General features: G+C 41.3%; 1 protein-coding gene across 6 annotated transcripts in view; it reads left to right on the forward strand.

The window, feature by feature from the left end:
* The window catches only part of Grin2b (glutamate ionotropic receptor NMDA type subunit 2B), a 461,196-nt gene that overhangs the window by 58,491 nt on the left and 390,971 nt on the right, over nucleotides 1-11,734 (forward strand). The gene's annotated exons all lie outside the window — the stretch shown is intronic.

Below are 11,734 nucleotides of genomic sequence, written 5' to 3' on the forward strand. Positions count from 1 at the left end.
TGATTGTACAACTGGAAATTAAGGAAAATGTAGCATAACATTTAGAGAGGGTAAGAAGAACAGCCATAGAAATGGAGGAGTTAAAAAGAGCATTGTTCTTTGGAGGACTATGTGGAAAGTTGTCATTGTGTGAGCAATACAGGTGTAGATGACACAGGTACAGACATGTATCTGTTTACCATTTCAGACCTTCTTCCCATTCCTTTCAGACCTTCTTCCCATTCCTTTCACTCTGCTTTGAACATCATGAGGCTGAACCCCAAAGACCTTGCCACTGACTGGATTCCCTACCCATCTGGTTGGCATTGGCCATACATGCAGTCGGGAGAGGGTGGTCAGGAGGAGAGGTTCATGGCTGTGCCCCAAGCCTCCTCCCTGCTGTGCTGTGGGCCAGGAATGGCTGCCTTCTTCTCCCAAAGGCCATAGACCCTTTGCAGGTGACCCCCTCACAGGCCTAGCTCCTGCTGGGTTGTATATTTCACCTTTCCTCTTCGGGGTGCCACCACTGGTAACAGCTCCTCTGACGGTTGCCAGATTGTGCCAATTGTGTCCTTGAAGTGCTTTTGCTTTTCTCCGTACTCCCTCAGTGAACTCCGCTCAGTCTCCGTTTGGAGTCGCCATTTCTCTCTGTTGGGACCATGATGGACCCTATACTAGACATCTTGTCTCTGTATATAATATATCTGCTTCCATGTACCCTTTTTCTGTGTACCCTGATCTTTCAGAGCGCCGGCCAGGATATGGCACTGACTAATTTCCTAGAGGCATTATTTGTATGTTCTGGGGGCGGGGGAAGAACAATAGGGCTGGGGCTCCTTGTAGGCTAGGAAATGGATTTTTGACTCTCTCCAGTGTGGAGGGAAAATGCCTTCTGTCCATGTGCTCCCTGCAAACAGAGTGGCCTTTTCAGTTGGGCAGCTTCCTTCTCCCGATCTCAAAGCAGTGTAAATGAGCTGTCAAGGAGACAGTGTAAAATGGGGGTTTTGGTTTTTTTTTGACAGGGTCTCACTATGTATTCTAGGCTGCCCTTGAAATTACTGTGTCACCCAGGCTGTCCTTGAACCTGTGGTGATCCTCCTGCCACAGCCTCCCCAGTACTGGGATTACAGGCATGCACTACTGTGCCCAGCTAGGACACTTTTTGAGTAGGCTGAGGGTGCCCTCACCTCTCCCTTAGTGTTCACCGCCCCTTTTGCACCTGAGTAGCTGAGTTTTTCTAATCAACAAATATGGCCATGCAGCATGGTACAGCTCTTAGCCTCAAAGAAAGACAGAGGCTCCTTCATCTGCTTTCCACCCAGGAAGGCAGGGCTGTTAGAAAAACAAAGAAACAAACAAACAAACAAAACAACAACAAAAAACTAGTGTGCCCTGAGCATCATCCCTTTGCCCTAGATGGCCTGATTCATTTTTAGTCCATTTCTCTGCTCAAAGAAAGCATGTACCTAAAAACTCAGTGTACCGTAGAGGTCATCTGTACCCTGTGAATGTCTGATGTATTTGCACTTTACCAATATGGAACTCTGGTGCCATGTAAAAGTGCTCATCTTGGTGCATGTCCGTAGTCCCAGCTACTTGGGAGGCTGAGGCTGGAGGACTGCTCGAGGCCAGGGGCTTGAGGCCAATCTAGAAAAAATAGTGAACCCCAACTAAAACACACACACACACACACACACACACACACACACACACACACACACACAAAAGACCAAAAAGAGAAGAGGGTAAAAAGTAAAAGTGTCTCATCTCATTGCGGTCTTTTGTTGAATTCTCTGCCTTCATTTCTGTTCTAAGATTAGGTGGTTTGTTCTGTTGTGTGAATATTAGGATACATTTCTTTTTCCTGGAAAAATGTCAGTGTGAATTTTCTTCAAGGTGAATCTAAACACTATGATTTTTAAATATCTTGCTTTGTCTATAGTAGTGTTTCTCACACTAATGTCTGAAACATATTTTGAGAATTGCTGAAGGGTCAGATAAATAGAATGCATACTCCTAATTTAGTAGAAGCTGCATCTCTATTGTAGCGTTTGTGTTTCTGTTTCTGTTTTTGTAGTCCAGGAAAACTGGCACTGACTATTTTCCAGGTTGGTGGTGGGGGAGGAGAATAGATTTAAAGAGAAAGAAAAGGAAAAAGCCAGGATACTTCCAAGAATCTAGATTGCGGGGGATATCTATCTATCTGTCTATATCATCTATATATGATGGGTTTTTTTCAGAGATAGGCTACTGGAATAAATAATGCTCCATTATTCAATGCCTTTTTGATGAAAATTTTTGTGATTCTCTGCTTAAGATTCCAATGCAGGAAGAGAGTGTCTTTTTGGCCCAGCGTGGGCCACCTGCCCTTCCTTTGCAATGGAGTTGGGTCTCCTCAGTGTCGCCTGGACTTCATCCGCTAGGGGAGGGCTTATTTCCCAAAGCACAACTTGGGTGTTGTTCCCACTGACAGAGATAAAGCACCTGGCAAGCAAAGCCAACAGCTGTCCACTCCGGCATCTCTCTTTAGTCTTCTGTTTATCTGTCTTCCAGATCATTAACTAAGATGTTAAATAAAACTGGACTTAGCACTGGTGCCACAGGCTGCCCACCAGGTGTTCCTCTGCCTCTGTACATTATCATTGATATTTGTTCATTCACCTTTAGTCAGGTTTTAGCCTCTATGATGGGCTTCACACTCCTGCCAGTTTGCATTTCATGTGAGGGGTAAAATTTCATGAGCTGTTGTATCAGTTTCTTTTTTAAGAGTCAGAATGTATTATTTCATTGACTGTGTGCTCCTCTCTACTAATCTTGTAATCCTAACCCAAATAACAATTCAGGTTGGAAGACTGCCATGTGGCCCAAATATCAGCTTTTCCCAGCCAACTTCCTTTGTGCCTGCACAGGGACAACCAGGGCACCCTGCTATCTGCTGTTGTGGCTAATGAACTGGGGACGAAATTTCTATTGCAAATGACCTACTGAAGTACCTCAGTGCTCTCTGGACCATTGAGGAAAGATTGAATTATACTCAGACTAGTTGTATAACCTAAGCATAGTTTAGGCCATTCAAATCCAGTGAACACTGCCAATGATAATAGCTGATAGGTAGCTGATAGGTAAAGGGAGACTTACTATGTCCTGGGCACTTTGGCAAGGGCTTTGCCTATACCATATCTTTTGGTACACCCCAAATCCTAACAACCCTATGAAATAAGTCCAGTTATTATTCTCAGATTCCTAATGCTGAACCTAAAGCTTACAAGCAAAACAACTCGGCACCCTTACATTTACATGTTCTTATTTTTTCATGCTTCCCATTCCTCTTTATTAATTTTATTGGTACATTTAAGGTATACAGTATAATGACATTCATCATTGGAAATTTACACCTTTACATAATCTCTCTTGGTTCTTATTTTTTCCCCATTCCCCTGCCCTCCCTGTCTACAAAGACTTTGTTTCCATTTTTTCTTTTTCTCATATTAATCCCATTCCCTTCTTTCTTTTCCCCTACCCCTCCCATTTCCCCTTCCCCTTTGCCCCTTTTCTTCCTATTTCACATTATCTATTATACATTTTAGTCCTTATTTACACTTTCAATTTCTCACACTAGAGAAACTATTCAGTATTTACATATGTGTGTCCTATTTATTTCACTTAACAGTATCACCTCAATGTTTAATAATAAATATTTCGTACATGTTAAGTCCTAGTCTATGTAAAAGCAAATAATTCAATGTGCTTTGACATGTGTGTTGCTGCTTGTGCTTGACCAGTACTTATCTACCTATCCATCTATCCACTAATTTGTCTATTCAGCAAGTAAGACCCATTGCAAGTCTTACTATGGACTAGACACTGTTGGAAGCTGCCACTGCAGAGTGCATGACTGATTAGAAGCGGAGTCTTCTCTGGCATTCTGAGAGATTAAGAGTGCAGAGCAAAGCAGGCTTCTGCAAAGTTGTTTTCTATTAAATGTTATATTTTATCGTATAAACTTATTTTAAATGCTTTCCCCCATATTTTAATGATTATTTTAATATAAGAATAGATCCCTAAAAGTAAAGTGCCTCAAGAATATGTTTCTACTTCTAGTTTCTCTTGGTTCATTGAAAAGAAAGTTTTGTGCTCTCATCTGTTTGTTTCTTTTTTGTAAGCGAGAATATTTTCTGTCCGTGTCTTGTATTCTGAGTAACTAATTTGAAGATAATGATACACTGTGTATTAATTATTGCTATTCTCTTATTATTTTGTTATGAAGTTTTGTTTTAATTTTCACATAAAAAGAATATGTACCCTGTTCTGTTATGGTTTTACATAGTCCTGGTGCCCTCAGGGGTAGGCACATAACCTAATTTGAGAAATACAGGATAGATTAATATATTAGGATTGGCAGAAGCCACCATGGGTATTTTGAATAGAAAATGGTTTAATACAGGGAATTTGAGGCTTACGCCTTTGGAAGGCTGGGAGAGTAAAGGTCCTTTCAGGAAGAATGTAAGTGAGTGATTACAGTGACCCAAGTGGGTGACTCCCAGGAGGTGTCTAATGTCCCAGGAAACCCCACCTTTGCCACGTGCTGACGCCCAGGTTCGGCCCTCCAGGTACACCTGGAACACAGTGGCGTTGCTTTCTCTTTTGCCTTTTCCATGTCATATTCATGCCCTTCCTGGCGTAATCTAGTCAGATACATGAGCTTCATAGATCTAGCACGCAAGAGAGAGCCCTGAGAGGTGAGAATAGTGTCAAAGACCAACAATGGCCCACACAATCATGAGGTGACGTTTTGTCCTAGGTTAAGGCAATATTATCCATTCCTTTTTTTCCCTACCTAGATTATGTGCTTTTAAACTTTCTTCTTCAGGAACTAAAAAGTACCTAGGAATAATATTTTCTGTGAGAAGCATAATAGAATTATGGAAATTTGGTTCTGTTGAATCTCTTTTTTACTTTACCTTCCCATTTTTCACCTGCTTGGCTCAGCTCTTCCAATCCCATCTCAATGAGGAGAAGGGCCTTCAGACCCAGGGCTGTGATTAAATTCCCCTGGGGGCTTTTTATCCGCTGAGTCCTCTGGAGAGATAAGCTCTTTAGAGGCAATGTGGGGAAGAAAATCTGAATTGAATGAAAGGATTTGTGTGGTGTTCCTTAGCGGGGATGTGAACTTCCTCCAGTGGCAAAGAGTGAGAGGTTTCCGCCCCTCACCTGCCCTCAGTTGAAAGGTGATTCTGATGTGAACTCAAGAAGGGGCACTGTTTTCCTTTTCACCTTTGGGCTCCCATCCGTCCTCAGAACGGGGAGCCACAGACTCATTCTAAGAAGCCCTTCCCTGTCCCTTCCCAGTATGCAAGCAAGATCTTGGCCCACAGCTTTATTGGGCTCATTTTGATGCTTCTTCACCTTCTTGTACATGGATATCACCATTTCTCAGTAGTAAATCAAAGGAATTAGTTTAAGGTGGTGGATTGTCTTTTAAAAACTGCTTCACATGTTTTTTGTTATTTTTAGGGTTGTCATTAAACCTGTAAGAAAAAATTTCCCTAGCCTCTATCTGGGATTTTTTGATGTCATACAGGTGGATTGTTTACAAAACATTAGAGCTGTTTCAAGTGTATATTAAGGAATGTTTTCAGAGTTTGAATTTTATTTTATTTATTTTTTGGTACTGGGGATCGAACTCGTGTCCTTGTGCTTGTGAAGCAGGCGGTGGAACCACTGAGCTAAATCCCCGGCCCATAGAGTTTGAATTTTAGAAAAATTCTGAGACAAATGATTTAATTTTTGTGTCTGAGTGTTTCACTGGAGTAATTAGAATAGGTTCCCTGAAGAATAGGTTGTTTTAGTCCTTCATTCTCCTTGTTTGCTTTCTGTGTGGATTGTATGTGGTGTAATAAAGAAATATGGTGTATTTAACTAAAAACCAATTTTATTACTGTAAAAGATGCATTGCCATTAATCTCCTTCAAAATACTCCCCCTCACCTTGAACATATTTATCCTATAGTTCTGGCTACTTTCTTAATCAGTTCTGGGAGTCCTTTTTTTTTTTTTTTTTAAGTGTTTTTACTTGTGCTGTCATGGCTGCCTTGCTGTCCAGAATTGATTCAAAATATTTAACTGTCATGGTCATTTTGACTGAGGAAAAGCCAGAAGTTGCACAGTGACAGATCTGGTGAACGAGGGAGATGAACGTAAACCATACTGTTTTTATGGCCTTTCCATTGGATGGTACTCAGCAGCAGCACTCACCACATCTTTTAATCACACTTCCTAAATGTAATAAAGAGCTGGTTTGGATGTCTGATGGTGAGTCCAGTGCTTTTTTCTTCAGAGGGTTGCCCTACTTGGTTCCGGTTTCTGAGGATCTGAATTCTAACACTGATACTGCCAGCTGACCACTGTGATGTCTTCATTTGGAAAAAAATCCACCCACTAGGTCCAAATATCCATCCAGCATGACCTAATTTGTCAGAAGTTGGGGGAAAAAATTCCTACAAAAAAATCTGATATGTTTCTAGCACACAGAGTAATCAGAAAAAAAAGGAGCACTTCTGTGTATAAATTATGAGCTGGTTTTGAATATGTAGTTATCAGTCATATTAAACATTTTTCTGTGAATATTCTCACTTTTGTTTGTACTTTGGGGTAAGTATGCCTTCTTAGGTTTTGATTTTCTAAGGCATAACTTAGAAAATCAATCTTAAACTCTCATAGTATGCCAGAAAAGTTTCCAGCTCATCTGTGTTGACCTTGGCCATTGCTGTCCCTTTTCTCTTTTTCTGCATCACTATTGTGCTGTACTCAATGGTACCTTGTTAGTCTTGGCCTTTTTCTCATTAAATTGTCATTAAGGGTCTCATCTCTTTTCTAAGAAATGTGATGTTCCATGACCCAGCCATCCCACCCTAACGGTCGGTCTCTACTCCCTTTGCAGTCTTTGGCTCATTGTTGTTTGGATACCTGGCTCCCTACAGCAGCAATGTGTGGTCTTTTTCAGGAAATAGCAAGCATGGTTCACTTAAGTGGTGGGTTCCTGAGGCTTTGCAAAAGAACAGGCAATCTCATGGGAGGGAGTATCACCATCCCCAACTTGAAACTATACTACAAAGCCACTGTGATAAAAACAGCATGGTACTGGCAAAGAAACAGACCTGAGTATCAGTGGAATAGACTAGAAGATACAGAAACAACTCTAGACACACTCAGCTACCCCATCTTTGACAAAGGAGCCAACCATTCTCACTGGAGGGAAGATAGTCTCTTTAATAAATGGTGCTGGAAAGACTGGATTTCGACTTGCCAAAGATTAAAACTAGACCTCTGTCTTTCACCATGTACTAAACTAAAATCAAAGTGGATTAAAGATCTAAATATTAAAACAGAAACACTAAACTTGCTGGAAGATAAGTTAGGTAGAACTCTTGAAGACATTGGCACAGGAAAAACTTTACGAACAAATCCTCAGTAGCATGGGAATCAACAATTGGGATCTTGTCTTATTAAAAAGCTTCTGCACTGCAAGAGAAACCATCAACAGAGCTAGGAGACAACTTACAATGTGGGCAAAAATTTTTACCAGCTCTTCCTCAGACAATTGTCTACTATTTAGAATATATAAAGAATTTAAAAAAAATCAGACCCACTAAATATAAAGACCCAATTCAAAAATGGGGATCTGAAAGGAACAGACATTTCTCAGACAAAGAAGTAAAAGCAGCAAATAAACATATGAAAAAAATGTTCAACATCACTGGTCATTCAAGAGATACAGATGAAAACGACGCTGAGATTCCACTTCACCCCAGAAAGAATGGCTGCTATCAAGAAATCAACCAATAGCAAATGCTGGCGGGGCTGTGGGGAGAAAGGAACCCTTCTTCATTGTTGGTGGGAGTGCAGACTGGTGCAACCACTGTGGAAATCTCTATGGAGATACCTCAAATAATTAGGATTAGAAGTCCCATTTGACCCAGCTATTCCTCTGCTGGGTATCTTCCCCAAAGAATTAAAAGAATCATACTATAGTGATATATGTTCACCCATATTTATAGTGGCACAGTTTGTAATACCTAAAACTTGGAAACAGCCCAAATGCCTATCAACTGGAGATTGGATAAAGAGAATGTGGTTTTTCTATAAAATGGAGTACTACTCAACCATAAAGAATGAGAAACTGGAGACATTTATAGCAAAGTGGATGCACATTGAGGTGATACTCTTAAGTGAAATAAATAGGACACACGTGTAAATACCAAATAGTTTCTCTGGTGTGAAAAATTAAAAGTGTAAATAAGGATCAAAATGTATAATTGATAATGTGAAATAGGAAGAAAATGTTTAAAGGAGTAGGGGAAGTGAAAGGGTTAGGGGAAAGGAAAGAAGGGAAAAGAAAAATACAAAAAAAGGAAAAAAAAGGAAACAGTCTTTGTAAATAGGGAAGGGAGGAGGGGGTGAAGGGAGGGCAGGGGAAGTGGGAAAAATAAGAACCAAGATATGTCATGTAAAGGTACAAGATCCCAATGATGAATGTAACTGTATTGTATACCTACAATGTGTCAATGAACTTAATAAAAAAAAAATAACAGGCAGTCTTGATGAGCAGAGTAATTGGCCTTTGTTAGTGAGATCTGATTTGGAGACTTCTCATAACAAGGTGTGACCAAAGGACCATGATGTGCATGAATTTGGAAGAGGGCCAAGGGACCAATGAAGGACTGGGAACACCGAGAGCTTCAAAATGAAGATGAGGCCAGTGTTTGGGGTTGCTTCCTAGTATACAATACTCATTCCTCCTCTTTACTTTCACCTTCTTCCTGTGATATTTTCTGGAAATCCTTGTCTGGGAAATAGAAATATTTCTATTTCCTCAAGTCCCAATCTGCAGGACACCACTTGGAAAAGACTTTCTTGACTTTTCTTCGTGGCAGGTATTGCTCTATTGTCTGTTTCCAGACACCTTGTTCCACGAATCTTACACGTGGTGGTAATTGCTATAAATTTGTCTCTGCCTGAGCTTGAACCCACACTGCCTTTGTGCCATTCTAGCACATAGTAAGGATGTGAGTGATGTTTATCAAATGAACAGATGAATCTTCCCTTCCATTCCCAACTTTCTCTTCCTTGGGCCAAGCTATATTGATTTGCTTTGCTTTTGTTCATGACAACCGGCTGATGACAATCTGCGCAACAAGCTTGAAGCCCCGGAGTAAAGGTTGTGAAACTATATGTGTCTCCTTCCTTTCAAAGGAGAGGGTGCATCTTTTCTCTCTTAGGGCCAATCTCCATTTGGCAAAGGTGATAATTTGTTTATGATTTCAAACCTAACAAACTTACTGATTTAAAATGAGAGGTAACAATATTCTATATTGCTTCTTGGAATCTGATCTTGGCAAGATTAACGTGAAATATTATAAAATAAGATAATTCTTGTGGAAGTTTTGACTGAGTGAAATTGAAATGCCAAGCATCTAATCTTCAAAAAGGTTCCCAGCTTTTTGACCCTTATCTACAGTCAGTGTTTAGGCTTTTAGTTACTGGCCCTTGGAGAGGCACCCTTCAGAGAAATCCCACTGCATGGGACTGTTAAAAGGATAATTCTGATTTATGTGCATTTCCCAAATATAACAAATGGAGGAGAAATATTGATTCAACTTGCATTTTAAAAGCAAGTCTTCTAGTTGCCTAGTGACTGAAGGGTCATTGGAAATAGCCATGGAGTGATATCATTTTCCTGCATCACCACGCCAGCCTTGATGGAAGTCGGAAAGTCCAAATGGAGATGTCAGTCATGTAAGTCAAAGATTCAGATGTCTTGCTTGGGAGAGTGACTGCTGTTGACACTTTGGCAATAACTGGACATGGCCATGAGGCTGTGGTATCCATTACAGTAGGTCATACGTGGCAATTAATATTTAAATTCATTAAAATTAAATGAATTTAAAAATTCAATTTCTCTGTCACAAAGCCACATTTCCAGTGCTCCATGGCCACATGTGGCTGCTGCATTGGATGCTGCAGCAGCAGGTATAAATTTGCATTGCTGCAGAAAGTCTTGTTGAACAGCACTGTTCCAGGGTATTGGAGGCCTAAGTGTCACCACTTCTGCAGTATGCCTGACTTTTCCAGAACAGTGAGGAGCAGTTCCAGAGGTGCAGCTTAAAATAGAGAGGGAGATGGGCAAACAGTTCTGAACTGCTTGTGGCTAGGGCTTGGGTGATGTCCATGGGTACGAACAGCAGCTTTGAAATGCAGTGGAGAGGGAGGAAAGAAGATGGCTTAGACTCAACTAAACATCGTGCAACAAACATATGTCGGGAACTACGTTGGCTGCTTTTGCCTTCGTTATCTTATTTCAGCCTCTAAGACAGTGGCCTCATTTTTACAAGTTAGGAAGTGGAGGTTCAGAGGAATAAAGTAGCCTGTAAAAGATCACAGGAATAGAGTCAAAGTTGGAATCTGGTGCAGCTAAATCTTAAATTCAGTCCTCTTTTGGTGTTAAAGATGGGGACATGAAGTGGGGAGCAGGTGGGAAAAGGACCAGTAGTTGCAGGCTGCCGCTGTGTGGAGCCTGGTTAGTGCTGAATCACCTTCTCAGGGTCTGTTGTCAAGAGCTGATGCTGAAGTGGGTTATTCTTCCATGGAAAGTTTATTCCATAGGATGAGCATCTGCTGAATCTAGAATCAAATATGAAAATAATTATGTTAGCAGGTGCTATTCTAAGCAGTTTTTATGTTAAGCCATATAATACTCATAAGTAACTTATGAGGTATAGATACTGTTATTATTCCTGGTTTATAGATGAGGAAGCTGAGATTTGGAAGATAAGGTTAGAGAAAAGTCAACTTTCTTGTTGCTGGAACAAAATATTTGACACCTACAAATTAAAGGAGGAGAGCTGTAATTAATTTGGCTCATGGTTTCAGAAGTTTCCGTCCATAGTCGGCTGGCTCCAAGGCAGGAACATCATGGCAGAAGGGCCTGGTGGAGCAAAGCTGCTCACCTCATGGTGGCCAGGAAGAAGCGCACAGGGAAGAGCACCAGTGATCTGAGGATGCACCCTCCAAGGCTGGCGCCAGTGACCTCCCTCTTCCGACTGGGTCCTTCTTCCAACAGCACATTCATTTGTGAACATCAGTGGGCTCATCTGCTGGTGAATGTAGCAGCCCCATGGCACAGCCACCTCTCTGGGAATCTCAGTCCCGTCAAGGTGACCATTAATCTTAACTGGCACACTGTCTAAGTTCATGCAGCAAGGAAGTGGCCCCTGAGGTATCTGTCTTACATGGCCGTGGGACTAAGTAGGTGATATAAATGCTTAAAGTCCTCGAATGTCTGAGAGAATGGAATATAGGAGAGTTAGAGCATGTATCCAGGCTATTGTTTAGTGTTCACACTAAACAGTAGCATTGGCTCATTGAGGACCAGACCAGATTTAGTTGCAAATGGCTTATTGCTGCCCAGCAGAGTATGCAGCTGTTCACTTTTCAAATGTGGACCCAGAGGCCTGAAGGAGTGAAGTGACACCCAGTGCCTGGAGACAGCAGCCTCAACAGCCCAGTGACCTTTCCCACCTCCATTATCACAGCTCTACCCTTCTTGGGATAGCTGCCTCTCAAAGGGACACTGCTTCTACATTTCTGGAGGCTTTCTTGTGTGAGACAGCATAGAAGAACTCTTTTCTCCCATGTGTGCCTTGTGTTGTACACAAGTAGAGTTCTACAGGGGAGGCATCAGAGGTGGAAGATTCTGG

This window comes from Heterocephalus glaber, unplaced genomic scaffold, assembly GCF_053883595.1.
Source record: "Heterocephalus glaber isolate CG9 unplaced genomic scaffold, H.glaber_assembly_v1.0 deba00001444, whole genome shotgun sequence".
Classification (NCBI taxonomy): Eukaryota; Metazoa; Chordata; class Mammalia; order Rodentia; family Bathyergidae; genus Heterocephalus; species Heterocephalus glaber.